Below are 16,873 nucleotides of genomic sequence, written 5' to 3' on the forward strand. Positions count from 1 at the left end.
CATTCACAATTGCATCAAAAAAAAATAAAATACCTTGGAATAAACCTAACTAAGGAAGTAAAGAATCTATACAATGAGAACTTTAAGACACTCAAGCGAGAAATTGCAGAAGACACTAGAAAGTGGAGAAACATCCCTTGTTCCTGGCTTGGAAGAATCAATATCGTGAAAATGACAATCTTACCTAAAGCAATCTACACATTTAATGCAATCCCTATCAAAATTCCAAAGGCTTTCTTCATGGAAATAGAAAAAACAATCCAAAAATTCATTTGGAATCATAAAAAACCTCGAATATGTAAAATAATACTGAGCAACAAAAAAGAGGCTGGTGGTATCACCATACCTGATTTTAACCTATACTACAGAGCCATAGTAACAAAAACAGCATGGTACTGGCACAAAAACAGACATGTAGATCAGTGGAACAGAATAGAGGACCCAGATGTAAGCCCAAGTAGCTATAGCCACCTGATATTCGATAAAAATGCCAAAAATACTCATTGGAGAAGAGACAGCCTCTTCAGCAAATGGTGTTTTGAAAACTGGATAAATATCTGCAGAAGGATGAAAATAGATTCTTCTCTCTCGCCATGCACAAGAATTAAGTCCAAATGGATTAAAGACCTTAACATCAGACCGGAAACTTTGAAACTGCTAGAGGAAAAAGTAGGGGAAACCCTCCAACATATTGGTCTTGGCAAAGACTTTCTAAATACAACCCCAATTGCTCAGGCAATAAAACCACAGATTAACCACTGGGACCTAATGAAATTACAAAGATTTTGCACCGCAAAGGACACAGTGAAGAAAGCAAAGAGGCAACCTACAGAATGGGAAAAAATCTTCGCCAGCTATATATCTGATAAAGGATTAATATCTAGGATATACAAAGAACTCAAAAAGTTAACTAATAAGGAATCAAACAGGCCAATCAAAAAATGGGCTAAGGAGCTAAATAGAGAGTTCTCAAAGGAAGAAATACGAATGGCATATAAGCACCTAAAAAAATGTTCTACGTCACTAGTCATCAGGAAAATGCAGATTAAAACTACATTGAGATTCCATCTCACTCCTGTCAGATTGGCCACCATCATGAAAACAAATGATCATAAATGTTGGCGGGGATGTGGAAAAAAAGGAACCCTTCTGCACTGCTGGTGGGAATGCAATCTGGTCCAGCCATTGTGGAAAACAGTGTGGAGGTTCCTAAAGCAGCTAGAGATTGATCTACCATATGACCCAGCTATAGCACTCCTAGGCATATATCCAAAGGACTCATCTCATTTCCTTAGAAGTACATGCTCAACCATGTTTATTGCTGCTCAATTTATAATAGCTGGGAAATGGAACCAGCCTAGATGTCCCTCAACAGATGAGTGGATAATGAAGATGTGGTACATTTATACAATGGAGTTCTACTCAGCGGTAAAGAAAAATGAAGTTATGAAATTTGCAGAAAAATGGATGGACCTGGAAAGTATTATACTAAGTCAGGTAACCCAGGCCCAGAAAGCCAAGCGCCACATGTTCTCCCTCATATGGGGATCCTAGCTACAGATGACTGGGCTTCTGTGTGAGAATGAAAATACTTAGTAGCAGAGGCCAGTAAGTTGAAAAGGAGACATAAAGGGTGGAGAAAGGAAGGGAGGAGGATACTTAATAGGTTGATATTGTATATATGTAATTACAATGATTGTAATGGGGAGGTAATATGATTGAGAATGGAATTTCAAACGGGAAAGTGTGGGGGTGGGGAGGGAGGGAATTACCATGGGATATATTTTATAATCATGGAAAATGTTAATAAAAATTAAAAAAAAAAAAAAAAAAAACCCAAAGCCTAGGGTATGAACAGAAGAGGGAGAAATGGTCATGTGGCCAGTTGGGAAATGGACTGACAGAATATGATATGGGAGGAGAAAGTTGAATCTTGGCCTCTGTGATCTCCACAGTGAGCTGGTAGGCTGATGACTGAAAAGAAGGGGACAGACCTGAGAACTCAGGAGACAGAACCATCAAGCAGGTGGTGGCTGGGCATTGGGACAAGTGATGTGTGATGCATCACTCATATACTGCGGGCCTGACCCAGAGGCTCTTTGTGGACTTCCCTGGACAGGTTGGGAAGGGCTGATGGTCTCACCTACTCTCCTTGACCTTGAAAGGTAGCATCCCTGCTCGAGTCCTGGCTATAAGGCACAGGAGTAACACTGCACATTGCTGACAGTTCCCCGTTTGTGCACTCAGATCATCTAACTCACAGATAATTAATGTCAACCTGCTGTCACTGGACTCTGGCTAAGCCCAGCCCACAGGGGTGAGTGTAACCACTGGTCGATGAGCATGCCCAAGACTTGTCAGAACCAGGCAAAGGTGTGTCACCAGCCAAGTCACCTGAGTGTGGGGATTTCAGCACATGCCTGTCTGCTTCAGAGGGAAAGACAGTCTCCATTCCATGGGAGAGGTCCCATCTGTAGATCTGGGGACGTTGCTAGACAGAGGAAATTGGGGAGGAGGGTTCCTTTCTCAGCAGGTATAGATGCATGCACCCCCCGTGCCTGTGCACAAGCTACAGCTTCCCACACCTGTTTTAGATTTGGCAGTTGTGTTCAAATTGTTCAGTGCATTTACGCAGAACTGCAGGGCTTTCTACAGTCACCTCAACACACAGTAAACTCCCCAGACAAGCCACTCTTAGCTGTGTCTCCTTGTCTTTATGCATTTCCACTAGCTGGGTCACCATATTTTAACCTCAGTTTCTCTTTTTCTAATGTGTAGGGCCATTGTCAACAGGCTGAAGGTGGGAGCTTGTATTCTTTCTTTAACCCATGATCTCAAGCCCCCTGCACTGTGTCAGTGCCACAGAGACCTTGAGGCCATTCAAACCTTCAGTCCTCGCATTCCTCCCTGAGATAACCTTGTACTCCACCAAGTAGTGGCTCTGAGTATGGTACAATGGCTACCTATAAGCCAACCCATCTCTGCTGAGTACACAGCCCATGTACAAGGTGAGGCAGCACCAACACAAGAGTGACCGCAGGTGGGGATTAGCTTCCTGGCGACAAGGTTTCCTTCCCAGGTATGTTGCCACAGTGACAGAAAGCTGGCCAACACGGTCCCTAGGCCAGTGTCTGACCTTGGATCATAGGAAGGCCACCCAACTGTGTCTTAAGCCAGAAATCAGATCACTAGTCCCCGAGGTTCTGTTGGCTCTCTGTGTCTGTGACCCTGACTGTCTGGAATATCAGGGCTGACTGGCAGGTGTCAGGATGGAGAGTGCTGGCCCAGCATATTCATCCCTGTGCTGATTTACTGAAAGAAGTGAGCAGTGATCTAATGAGAAGCAGATGGAAACATCTGGAATGAGTTCCTGGGCATCCAAACAGCTTCTCCTCAGCCAAGTACACCAGACAAGGCACTGCCCTGGGCCAGTGTGGGGTCGCTTTCCTAGGCAAAATCCGAGAGGGCCACTAGAGCATTAGCTCTGGGTTGGGATATGAGTGACACACTCTTCCCCTTGAAAGTGGACTTGAGGCCTGGCTCTGGGATGGGGCTGATTTGAGCTGCAGCTCCCCCACCGCCCCGCCACCCCAACAACTTGAGCTGGACAACTCCACAGAGCAGCAGCTTGTCTAACAAAGGGAGGAGGGCAAGGGAGGGAGTGAGCTCCTCTTGGGGAGATTCAGCTGCCTTGTTAGTAGAAAAAGGGGATCTGAAGGAGGGACGAGGATGGGGTAGGCTCAACATTAGCAAGCCTGGGCCTCACACTTTGTGGGGAAGGAGATGAAGCCATGGATTGAGCCCTTATCTCACAATGAACCAGATGGCAGTGGCTTCTTAGGGGTATCTGTGCTCTGGTCAGGAAGTCTCTTCTCTGCTCCTTAGTTTGCTCTTTTGCAAAATGGGAGACAAGGCTTTTAATTAATTAATTATTGGTTTATTGGCATGTATGTGGTATGTATGCTTGTGTATCTGTGTGTGGGCTCAGATGTGGGGGGTATGATGTATGAATGTGTGTATGAGTGAACATGCATGCAGAGGCCAAGCATCAACACCCTGTGTCTCCCTCAATTGCTCTCCACCTTACTCTTTGAGACAGGCTCTCTCACTGGATCTTTAACTCACTGATTAGGTGAGATGAGTGAGCCAATGGGCACCAGAGATTTCCTCTCTCCCCATCCCAAGCACTGACATTACAGGTGCTACTCTGTCTGGCATTTTATATAGGTGCTTGGAATCTGAAGCCAGGTCTTCATGCTTGCAAAATAAGCAATTTCACTCACTAAGCCATATTTCCCAGCCCCAAGAGAAGATGTTCAGAGTGTAATATAAAATGGGGCTCAGAGTATTCATAGAAGATGGATGCCCAGGCTTGGCCAGAGGAGGCACGTGGATAGGGCATGGCTGCATGCAGGGACTGGGTACACAGACTGGCACTGAGGGGTGCCATTGTTGTCTCCAGAGGCATTTCTGGGCATGAAGGCAACTGAAGAGAGTCAAGGTGCCAGCATCTTGTTACATGGGGCAGGATAGGACCAACAGAGCCCTGCTCAGTCTCTGGTCCCAGCTCTGGACACTTGGGAATCTTGGGGGCTGCTCCAGCAGGCAGCTCCAGTATCTGGAACTTTCTGTTTCTGGGTCTGCTATTGATTCTGACCCACTGGCCTACTTCCTCCTTCAGCCTGGCAGTCAACCAGCCAACCAATGGATGTCTACTTGCTGAGTTCTAGCCTGACCAGCACTGCAGAATATGCTACGTATAAAGCAAACTGTCCCCTCCTGCTCCCAAGAACATCCAGTCTGGTGGCTCTCATCATAGTAGGAGCACTGGGATTATAACCACAAGTGGTCACCTCTAGCCTTACATGGTGCAGTAGTTACCTTCTCCTTACTGAGACAAACACCCAGAAGCAGCTTATGGAAGCAAAGGGTTTATTTCAAGCTTAAAGATTCCAGGGGAGACTTTATTATGACAGAAGAAGCTGGCTTACTTCATTATATATCTACAGCAGAGAGAGAAAGAGAGCAGCCAGAGTTTAAGCTGGCTTTTTACACACCCCATGGATGGATTCAAGATCTGTCCCTAGTGACTCACCTCCTCCTGTAGAGCTGTGCCTGTTGGAGACTTAAGTAGAACGTTTAATCTTAATCCAAAATACCTGAGGTTATGAGGCCATTTGCATTCAAAATCACCACACACAGGTTCTGGGGAGCAGAAGTCAGGTCCTCACCTTGTGCAGCAAGCACTTTACCCAATGAGCCGTCTCCCCAACTGTGGATGTTTCCTCAACACTGCGTTTTATTTCAGGGAAAGGATACCTGAAGTTGTGCAGGAAGCTGAGAATGGATGCAGCAGAAGTTGAGGGCTGGGGACCTGGGTAGTAGGGAATGGTATGTTTGGATTAGGCTATAGAGGGACCTTCTGAGCAGTAGACATATTTTGTGCCATTTCTCAAATTTTCCCACATTGGACACTTTCAAAGAAACTACACGCCCAGGTAGAATCACTGGGGGCTGTTTGATTGGCTTCATTAAAAATGAGCCACCACCACCCTTAGCCTTGTCCTCACTGACAATTAAGAAAAATGAACTCATAGCAGAGGCAAGCACCATATGTATATTTGTGACACGTTGTGAGCTAACTGCCTTCCCAGCTTTCTCCTTAATTTATTTCTGGGGAACATTCTCTGACTTACAGGACAGATTCCTTTCCTTTGTCAGCAACCAGTCCTCAAAACCAAATTGCTGGCTAAAAATAATGTATTTTTATTAAAAAAAAAAACCCACATTTTAAGCTGGTGCCTTTTTCTAAGACAGATCCACGTATGGATAAGCACCCAGTATCGCTGGCCATAGATAAGTGATGAATTATTTTAATCAGAAATGGATTTAACAGCACTGCAAAAAATAAATTTAGGAGATTTTTCACAATCTGTCTGTCTTTTCTGATTCTCCATATTTATATTTAGTGTTCAATGAAGACTAATGGTGACTTTTGGGCATTCAATCAAACTCGCCCATAGTGGATCCATCCCACTCACAATAAAGATTGACATTCCCTCCAATCGTTCTGGGAAATTGGCTCCAACCTCTTGGAGCAGAATTAGATGAGGACAGACTGTGACCAGAAGTTGTTCAGTCCCTGCACCCAACACTCCTCGAGGACCAGAGACAGAGATGCCCTGGCTCACTGCACTGGCAGCCATGATTCAAGGCAAGAAAGACCAGAATACTTCTCTACTTTTATGACTGGAACTGAGCCTTGTTTGAGTCCTAGGACTTGGCCCCTCTGTGCCACTGGGAGAGGACCACTGAGGCCCAGCAATGGGGAGAATCAAGAGTGGAGGCTGCATCTGCTCTGACCTCTAAATTTGCCAGCTGCAGAAAGACTCCAGACTGGTGTGATGTGCACAGAACGTGGCCCTTGGTCAGGACCCAGCATCAGCAATACAGAGCCCCATTTGGTCCTGAGTGTGGTTAACAAAGAGAATATGAATTCCAGGCTCCCACTTTTTGTCGCTGAGTCAGACTGGGTCTCACTGTAGCCCAGGCTGACCTGGCATTCACTTGTAACCCCAGGCTGGCCTAGAACTCACAATGATCCTCCTACATCAGCCTCCCGAGTGCTGGAATGAAAGTGGGAGCCTGGTAAATGCCTGCTTTTTACCTAGTGATATTAATTTAGTTAACATCATCTGTCTTTTTATGCCAGTTCTTAATTTTATTTTTCTTACTAATGTTTTAGTCCGTATATAAGATAATGGGTTTCATTATGTTTTTTTCACACACATGTATTGCACTTTGTTATAGTTGCCCCCTGTGGCCCTTCCTTGGCATTCTTCTCCTCCTACTAGTCCCCCTGCACCCTCCAATAATTTCCCTCGCACAGCTGAGACAAAACATATGATGTCTTCCTTTTTCCTCCATCACTCTGTACTGTCCTTCTACCTTTCTTTTAGACCTTCCTCCTCACATAATCCCTCTACTATTTCACCATATATACACCATTTATGTGTAAATCTAGAGTCCACATACATTGTGTTTGTTTTCTATGGCTCCTTTGTACTGGTGACAAGTGATACCAGTATTTCACTTACATTAGTGATATACAAAGTAATCTTTAATTGCATTTACTTGATAGGCTGACTCAGTGGCTAAAGTGCTTGCTGTGCAAGCCTGATTACTGAAGTGGGGATCTCTGGTACCCGTGTAGAGCTGGACACAGCAGTGCATGAGTCTGTAATCTCAGCCGTCCTATGACAGTGTGAAACAGAGTCAGGAGACTCCTGATGCTCGGGGACCAGCTAGTCCTGATCACTGGAGCTAGGATCACCGACACCCATGCAAAGCTGGACACAGCAGCGCAGGGGCCTGTAATCTCAACCCGCCTTCAGCAGTGTCAAGTGGAGTCAGGGATCCTGAAACTCAAGGACCATGTAGCTGGTGTTACCAGTGCAAACAAGAGCAACGCTGTCTCAAACCAGGTAGAAGGTGAGGATGGACACTCCAGTTGTCCCCTGACCTACACACACACACACACACACACACACACACACACACACACACACAAGAATATTCATTTATTTGAGATAAAAACTTAATCAAATTGGGACTTTACCCTGCTCTTTCTTTCTAGTGAGCAGCAGCTCTCTTTATACTTTCTCCTTTTTCCTTCTCTTAATCTAATAAAGTCTCTAAACTTAAAAAATGAATCAAATTTAAATAGCATAAGTTAATACTAGAACAATTATATGGCAAAAGCCATGAAGATAGTATTCAGTTGAGTAAATAGAACTTACATTGCTTTCTGGGAGAAGAAGGGGTCAGTACATTAGATAAGAAAAGGAAACATTCAGGTGGTCCTTGTGGCACAGGCCTGAAATCCCAGTTACGCATAAGGCTGGGGCAGGAGAACTACTAGAGTAAGGCCTGTCTGGACTACAGATGAGTGAATTCAAGGCAAGCCTGGGCAACTTAGTGAAACTCTGACTTAAAAGAAAGAGTAAAAAGAAGGCTGTGGACATAGCTCAGTGGCACAGTGCTTGCCTAACAGGCATAAGGCCTGACTTCAATCCCAGCACCACAAGTCAAGGCAAAGTAAAACAAAACAAAAACCCACTGGAAACAGACTTTGGACCTCTTTAATTTCTAAGGGTTTCAGGTATCTTACATAAATCAATTGAACTGTGACAGGTGGAACTCAGTTAACAAATGTGGTCACTATCTGCCCTACGCCCCTTACGTCTTTCCAAGTTACTAAGGAAAAGGTTGCCTGCAACAGGACTATGGACAGAGCACTGTAGCCCTCAACTATAGACTGCCACAGACTTTACTCTGATTAATTTTTGGCCCCGAGGGTATAACTTGTTATGGCTTCACCAGGTGGGAAGGAAGGATCTTTCTTCCAGGGCTCTGGCTGCCTCTGCAATTCTCAGGACTCTCACCCAACTTCTTTCCCCAGAAAGCCAGAACTGCCAGTCTTTGTGGATCAAGACATCTCTCTGGTTTGATGGGCTGACATTAGCAGCTGGGATTAATATGGGATTGTTCCCCTCCTTCCATTTATTTGGAGAATCTCATTAAGGCAGGTTTCCTTAAGGAAATTGATGCTTTAATATTCTGCCTTGTCAGCTGAGGGCCCGAATTTTATTTCTTGAATAACATTTAATTAAATGTGCAGGCTAGCTTTCCCTGGTGCATCAGTGATCAGGGCCCAGGGCCCACCTCCACCACTCTGGAAAATCAGCAGAAAGCAAGGTTGGGGGCCAAAGTTGCTGAACAATAAAGTTTATGGCCTATACCTCTGATATAATTGCTGCCCAGGTCCTGCTAATGTACTAGAACGTAGCTGCATTGCAAATGGAGTTTCTTCACAGTAACTTGTATTCTGTAGTTGCTATAGCCCAGAGGGAAGCTTCCTGGGTCAGGGGAGAACATACCATGGCTCCATTCCTTAGTCTCTTTATAAATAAAGTTTTATTGGAATACGGACATACCCATTTGTTTACTGTTGCCTATGGCTTCCGTTATGAAGAAATAACAAAGAACTGGACCCCGTGGTGGCCTGTGGTAGGGTGGGTGCTCCCTCTGAGCCCATGGGTAGCAGTTCCAAGATGCCTGTGACAACATTTGCAGACGCTCAAGTCTCTTATCTAGAATGGCATAATATTTGCATATCACCCTAGCATATCCTCCTGTTGTCATGCAATCATGACTACTGATACTTAGTGCAATGTAAATGCTATTGGAATAGTTGCTGTATTGCTCTGTGTGAGGAAATAATGATGAGAAAAAAATGTATGCATTCAGTCCAGATGAAATTTTTCCCAAATATTTTCCTCCTATGGGCAATGGGTGCAGGACCTGTGGCTGTAAAGCGCTGCTGACATCAGCAAAAACCGACTATCCCTTCCCCCAGAATTGTGAGAAGCTGAAGTCTTGGGCCTGGGAGCTGCAAGGGAGCCTGGCAGGGAACAGGTGAGGAGGGGGTTGGGAGTAAAAGTGAACCTGTGAAGAGCTCCAGGGGGCACCAGCCAGGAGCAGAGGCTCAGCACCCAGCAGATGTGGCTCCACCCTTTTGGGAAGAGCTCCCTCCCCTCCGTAGTGCCTGTGAGTCAGCAACTATGAGCTGTCAAGATGGAAAGAACTTGTCATCATTTATCGCTCCTTTCCTTCTGGTTGTGGTGCTCCAGTTGCCCTGTGTGGTATGTTAGAACAAGGTCCAGGCAAGAGGGTAGTTTGAGGAAACCAAAATGATGACAGTGGACTCTGACATCCAGCTAGGGGAATGAAGGTCATGGGGAACCATACTTCACCCCACCTTTTTGGAAGCACACATCCAGGGACAGATGAGGACTTCATCTCAGCCTCTCTTTCCTCATTTAGATGATGGGACAGGTTTTCCTTCATCTATTTCTAGAGATATTTCTATATCCATATAGCAGAAAAGCTAGTAAGGGTAATTCTGAGACAGAAGCTGTCCCTAAAATGGCTGATAGTGGGCTGGAGGGATGGCTTAGTGGTTAAAATGTTTGCCTGCAAAGCCAAAGGACCCAGATTCGAGTCCACAGGACCCACGTAAGTCAGATGCACAATGTGACGCATGTGTCTGGAGTTCATTTGCAGTGGCCCTGGTTTGTCCATTGTCTCCCTTTTTCTCTGTCTCCCCCTCTCTCAAGTAAATAAATAAAAACTTTAAGTGTTGAAAAAGACTGATAGCTACTAAATAATTCTGCCTCCCCACCCTAGAGCTACAATCTTTTTATTAGAAGCAAATACAGGCTTTATTTTGCATTTACCAAAATTTATTAACCTCATGCAACACATAAATACCATTGCACTGTGGCTTCAATGGTCTCGGGAGATACTCTGAACTTTTTTTTTTTTTCTGACTCTCCTAGGAGATTAGGTGAAGGAGGCATAGCAGAATGCCATGTCAGTTGGTAAGAGTCACGTGTGCAAAGACCCTGAGGGCAGAAGGAATCCCAGTGACCTTTAGGTGCACGTGCACACACTGTCTCTCTCAAAGCCCAGAGTAGTTGGCATTGAGGAGGCAGAGGGGAGATGAGGTGGGCAGAGATTGGGAGGGGAGCTGTTGATCTCTTGAGCAGAGGGAGTGCTCCAATCAAATTGTGTCACCTTGTCAAGCTCACCCAGACCACAGGCAGGGAAAGGCATTGATGGGGACCAGCCTGCATGTGCATAGCTTGCCCTTGGCTGCCCTGATGGACTGTGAAGTCACTTTCTCTCTTAGCCACAGTGAGTTCCTGTCTCCCTCCTCCTTAGTATCTCACTGGCCCTCACCGTTTCCTTTTCTTTTCTGCATCTTTAATCCTTCCTCTCTTTCGCTCCTGGGTGTGAGCTCCAGCCTATCTCCATTGCCAATTCATCTGGGGAGGCAAAAGGAATGCTGTGTCCACACAAAACATAGCTCAGGGAGTTAGGGAGTTTATTGCAAGCCAGGACAAGTATGGGAAAAGACAGCACAGGAATCTAGAATGCATGCTGTTAAACAAGGAACATGACCCCACCTTTGATTTGCTGTGTGACCTTGAGTCAGTTCATTAGTGGCTCTGACCTATCTCCAATTTCATAAAGAAAAGAGATTAATGTAGTGTTGTGGTTCGGATATGAACTGCATTTTTCCTAAAGGTTCACATGTTGAAGGCTTGGTCCCCAATGCAGTGTTCAGAGTTTTGGGCAATGACTGGTTGAGGAGGCCCTGACTTCATCCATGACATAATTCTTTGATGGAATCATCTGTTTCTGCCATAATTTTCTGTTTCATCCTGGCCCAGAATTAAAGGAACTGGACAGTTGGATTAAAACCTAGGAAACCTCCAGGCATGGCAGCTCATGTATTTAATCCTAGCACTCAGGAGGCAGAGGTAGGAGGATCACTGTGAGTTCAAGTTCAGCCTGGGCTAGAGACCCTACCTGGAACAAACAAATAAACAACAACAACAACAAAAAAAAAAAAAAAACCCCAAACAAATCTAGGAAACTCTGAACTGAAAGAAATCCCTCCTCATTGTTTCTTTCAAGAACTTGTCACTGATGGAAACAAACACAGGAAGCTCACAGTTGTGGAGGATCAAGGGCGTGGCTCAGCTTGGTGATGCCCTTCTTTTTTTTTCTTTGGTTTTTCGAGGTAGGGTCTCACTGTAGCCCAGGCTGACCTGGAATTCACTATGTACTGTCAAGGTGCCTTGAACTCATGGTGATCCTCCTACCTCTGCCTCCTGAGTGTTGGGATTAAAGGCATGTGCCACCACGCCCGGCTTTGATGATGCCCTTCTTGCTGGCAGTCCTGAGGCATCACGTGACTTGAGAAAAGGGAGTGGCATAGCATGCCACTGTGTCTCTGGGTCTGTCCCTGTTGCAGCCAGGTTCACATTGCTGGTAGAAATCACCCAACCAAGAGCAGCTTGTGGGAAAAGAGAGGTTTATTTTGGCTTACAGGGTCGAGAGGGAAACTCCATGATGGCAGGGGAAAACAATGACATGAGCAGAGGGTGGACATCACCCTCTGGCCAACATAATTTGGAACAGGAAAGTGTGCCAAACACTGGCAAGGTGACAGTGGCTATAACACCCATAAGCCCACCCCCAATAATACACTGCCTCTGGGAGGCATTAGTTCCCAAATCTCCATCAGCTGGGAACCCAGCATTCAGAATACCTAAATTTATGAGGAACACCTGAATCAAACCACCACAGTCCCTCTTCCTAAAGTCATCTGGATTCAATCACACCTCCACCCTAATGACTTTGTCTAATGCTGTCAGTCCCAAGGGCTCAGGTATAATATCAAAGTCTGAGTGAGTTTCCACACTCTTAATACCATTCACGTTTGACTAGGGGGATAAAACTGCTATGTGAGCTGCAAGCAGGTCAAAACACATCCAACCCACAGCATGCTCCAACTCCTCTCAGCACCTGCTTCCTGGAGAACCCAGCCAGGCTCCCTGCAGCTCTCTGAGCTTGGTCCTCTCTGGCCTCAGCATGCTCATCTCTAAGCTGGGCTAATAACTCAAACCTCTTTGGCTGCCGTGAGGAGTGCGCTCAGGCGTGTGGACTGTTTGGCAGTTCTTAGCCTACAGGATGTGAGACATATGTGGTTTTTGCATTATTTTATGAATTACTGCATGAAAATGATGACAGAAGTGCACCTCCTAAAATTTAGACTTGTGCGTGTTAAAAATTCTTGCTCAGTCATCAAACACCTGAGATTTCTGTCACAACACTATCTCCGCCCCTGTTCTTCCTGGCTCTGGTATTCAGACTCAATCCTCTCTTCAGCTAATTCCAGCCTGAGGCTGGGCACAACACAGCCTGGGAGCCGGAAGTGGAGCGGGAAGAAAGGTGGGGACACCACTCACTGGTGGCCTATGGTGGCCAGGCTCTGAGCATGTTTAGCATGTTCCTGATAATCTATGAGACTGTTCCCAGAAAGAATGGATTCAGTTCTGCCCTGGAAGTATTTGTGGCTGTGGCCCTATTGCTGATCCATCTCCTGGCCTGTCAAACATTTCACAGGTGCCTGCCTGGCCTGGTGGACAGTTTATAAATGGCACTTCCGTCTTGTGGTCCAGTTGTCTTATTGCTCTGGCATTTTGAGTCATATTTTGAGCTGTGCCCACTTGGGGCCCTCAGTGTCTCCGCAGGGATGAGAATGTGAAGTGGGGAAAGAAGAGAGGTAAAAAAAAAAAAAAAAAAAAAAAAAAAAAAAAAAAAAAGAGGCATGCAAGAGGACTTTTCAAAGACAGGGTGACATGGGGGGTCACAGTGCCAGGGGTACTGAGACTTTGAGTCCTATAGTTCACTGCAAGGTGTCATCCTGGCCTTGGGATTGTGCATATATCAAGGTCAAGGGACAAATTAGGTGTGTTGTTCTTTATAAGGCATGTGTATGTGTCAGGCACATTGCATGTGCATGTGAAGGTCTGAGGACAACTATGGGTGGCTCCGTCAGAAAAGCTGACCATTTCCTTTGAGATAGGGTCTCTCACTGGCCTGAAGCTCACCAATTTGGCTAGACTAACTAGCCAGTGAGCCCCAGAGGTTGCCCTGTCTCTATCTCCCCAGTGCTGGGGTTGTAGGGATATGCCACTAAGCCCACCGTTTCATGTGGGTCCTGGGGGTCAAACTCACGCCCTCATGCTTGTGAGGCAAATGCTTACCAAACTGAGCCATTTCCCCACTCTGCTGGCTTACTTTGCATCCCCCTCTCTTCCTCCCCCCACACTTTAATCTCGGTGCAGCTGCTCTGACTTTCCCATTTATCCTCTTGCACTCTGTTTTTCTCTTTAAGGCATCCATTGTCATTTGTGATGAGACATTCAATCCACTGCTAACTTCTCGGCTAATGTGAACACAATGTTCTGCTTGGGTAGGGGCTGCATTGGTTTATTTCATCAAGCGATCTCCCAATGCATACTCGTGGAATGATTGGGTGAATAGATGGCTGGCTGAATGAAGGGCCAATAAATGACTATGTTTGGTATAAAATGATAAGGATGAAGTCATTGTTCTGGAACAATCAATAGCACCGGCCCCTCCCCAGGCTCACTGCAGCCTGGCCTTCTGAGAAGCTCATGCTGGTTGTATGGTTCTATCATCGGCAGTCCTCCTTCCCCAAACATTCCTGGGAACTTTCCCCTGCTTGTGCCTCCCCTGCCCAGCATGCCCCGACATAGACTGGGGCACAACAAACCTTCTGAAGGACATGCCACTGCTTCATGTAAGCCCCTCCAGGAACCCTCGCGTCCCGGGAGGACAAGGTAATAAGACTGAGGTTAAGCTTCTCTTTAGCCCGGAGGGACTGGGGGAATCAAAGTCAGATTTAATTTGATTTTAGACAAATAAAGTAGGATGGCATTTACCATATACCTGCCTTGCAGGAGAAAAGTGCTCACCTTGTGGTACTCAGAGAGCTGTGTCTTGCACAAGGCACCCAGCCCAGGGCCTCCTGCGTCTGCTGGAATGGGTGTGAGCTGAGGCCAGTGTATTCCTGTGGAGCTACAAACCTCTATGGGTGATGATTCTAATCAGAGGATGTGCTCTATCCGATGTCTTTGGCTGCAGAGAGCACTGTAGGAAGCAGTCAAGGACGCATGCACACGTCCCCGTGGCCGTGCTGCAGTCTGGGAAGGAGGTGGGGTTGCCTGGACCAGGGCAGAGCTGAGAAGGGGCTAAGACTCCAGATGGGTGGGATTTGGCCTTGGAAATAGAAGAGCAGGAGCTGTGAGCGCTGTGCCTTGCTCTTTGTGCTTCTTTCAGCACTGTGCTTTCAAAAGCACCTTCTTAATTTTTCTGTATGCATATGTATGTGGTGCATGCATACACGTGTGTACATGCTGCGTGTGTGTGTGAGGTCCATGAATGGATGCGTGGACAGGGAGGCCAGAGGTTGAAGTTGGATGTGTTCCTCGTCTGCTCTCCACTTCTTGTACTGAGGCAGGGTCCCTCAGTGGGACCCAGAGTTTGTCGTCATTCAGCTAGTGTAGCCAGCCAGCTTGCCGTGGGGATCTCTCATCACCGCGTCCCAAGCCCTGGGATCCTGGCTGGCTGCCACGCTCGTGTCTACATTTGTGCACATTGGTGCTTTACCCACTGAGCCATCTCCCCAGACTCTCAAAAGCACTGATGAACTTGCAGATCTCATATATATGCATGCTTTAAAAGAGCATATTAGATGTACAACATTGTCATTGAATCTGCTGGAGTATCCCCAGGAGAGGACCTACCAGCCATTCTTTTGTTCATTCACTCATTCCCATAAATGCATGCTGAGCTCCTGTGATTGGACAGCTTGGCATCTCTTAGGAGTGGGAAGCCATCAGTGCCCATCAGACGAAGTATCTGCAGCTCATATTCCAGGGAGTAAAATGGACAGCAAACATCAAACATGGAAAAATTATAGTAGGTTGAAGGGATTTAGGAATGTGTCAAAGAGGCCATGGCAATTTAAATGTGTCCCTGCTAACTCTGAACACCTCCACAACCCAACCCTCAGTGACACTCCTCCTTCAGCAAGGCTCCACCTTGTGAAGGCTCCAGAAGCTGGGCATCAAGCAGAAGGCTTAATCACAAACACTGGAGACCATGGGGCATACTTTACAAACCACCTCAGAGGGGTTATCTAAGTGTTCCTGAAGTGTTACTTGTGCTGAAGCTCAGAGATGGATTCTTTTAGGGGAATAAGCAGACAGTGTGGATGTCCTGAGACAGGAGAATGTTCCAGACACAGTTCCATAACACTTGGTGTCCTCATTATCATTCCTATTTTATGGGCCGTTCTCAAAGTGGGGGAACATGCTCCTGGGGCTTACCTCCACATGTCAGAGGAACCTGGGAAGTTGCAGGATGAACAAGGCTTACTTTTCTAGAGTCTCAGGCTTCTGAAGACATTTTGTTTTAAATGTTAACAAGTTGAATGCAAAAAATTGCACAGATTTATTTTTATTTTTGATAACTTTCATACATGTATATAATATATTTTTATATTAATTCCCCCAACTCCTCCCTCTATACTTTTTCTCCCACTAAAACCTTTCTTCCCAATTAATTCCTATCCTATTTTCATGATTTTTTTTCTCTTTGACTCACTTAGTTAAGTCAGGGTTGCTTGCATGAGCATAGAAGGGAAATTATCCAGAGTAAGGAAAAATTACCTGAGGCGTCACCACTGAAGAACATAGCTCCCCTCTCCCCTCCCACTTCCCCAGTATTATTTACTGCCATCGGTTGCACTGGGAGGTGCGGAGTGTTGTGAGCCCTTTCGCCATCCATGGTGGAATGCGGGCAGGCTCAATCTTGCGCAGAAGACCATGGCTGCTGTGGGTCCACGGGGTAAGGACAAGAAGACAGCGTTCTGCAGCCCTCTTCCCCATCTTCCTGCTCTTACATTCTGTCAGTCTCCTCTTCCATGAGGTTTCCTGAGCCCAGAAGGGGATGACTTAGATGTCTCTTTGAGGCCTAAATATTGGTGGTTTTCTCAGCTGTGTACCTCTACATTAACCAGTGCTCATTGTAATAAGAATGGAAATAGCCTGTGTTGCTTTAGGGGCTTCCATGGCCTCTGTGACCAACGACTCATTGGGAATTTTTCATGAATAACCTATGGCTTCTGGGAGCAGCTTTATTTACTCACATAGGGAACCTTTGTTCCAACTCATTATCATTTTTTATTTTATGGGTGCTTCTCACAGTGGGAGAAGCTGAGTCTTACCTCCATGTTTCAGGAGAACCCAGGAAGTGGCACAATAAACAAGGCTTACATGCCAAAACTCAGTTTTATGAAAATATTTTGTTTCAAATGCTATGGAGTGGAATGTGAAAGGTGTAGTAGCTTTTATGTGAAAACATGAGG

This window comes from Jaculus jaculus, chromosome 12, assembly GCF_020740685.1.
Source record: "Jaculus jaculus isolate mJacJac1 chromosome 12, mJacJac1.mat.Y.cur, whole genome shotgun sequence".
NCBI classification, from domain to species: domain Eukaryota; kingdom Metazoa; phylum Chordata; class Mammalia; order Rodentia; family Dipodidae; genus Jaculus; species Jaculus jaculus.